Source organism: Silene latifolia, chromosome Y (assembly GCF_048544455.1).
Source record: "Silene latifolia isolate original U9 population chromosome Y, ASM4854445v1, whole genome shotgun sequence".
Classification (NCBI taxonomy): Eukaryota; Viridiplantae; Streptophyta; class Magnoliopsida; order Caryophyllales; family Caryophyllaceae; genus Silene; species Silene latifolia.
The window spans coordinates 297,849,209-297,849,833 of NC_133538.1; positions in this window are offsets into that span (position 1 = coordinate 297,849,209).

Genomic DNA, 625 nt, shown 5'->3' on the forward strand with positions numbered 1-625 from the left:
ACATGTATATCGGTGAATGAAATCATGCCAGCTATCAAAATAACGAAATAACATAATCAACACGAACAGTTCAGTCAACCACACTCCAGTATATGAATCATAACATAATTTACAACCACGCACAAGTCATCGATCACAGCTCGGTCACATGTAACACAACAACTCAACACAGTTTAACAACACCGGTAAGTCAAGTGTATTTCCCTACCTCAGAACTGCAGTCAAAAAGTCGGAAGCTCGGTGATAATCCACAATAATTCGCCCTCTGAAAGATAATGAAATGATAACCAATTACTTAACTATTCCCGTTCCCAAAATAGAAGTTACTAAAAATAGAATTTCTTAAAATGGAAACTTCCCGATATAGTAACTTTTCTCTTTTAACAAACCCGACTCAAAACCCGTCCCTAACTAATCAATTATTATTAATTATTATTTTATTTTAAATAACTCGGAACTTAAACCAAAACGATAATTAAAGGATTAAACGAATAATATGATAAAACGAATCAAACATTAGTAAAAGTAATTTAGCGACGACAACTAATTTGTTCACTAATAAACATACTAACACTTTAATTTGTAATTAACTAAACCCGACTTATGCACTAATATAAACACGTTA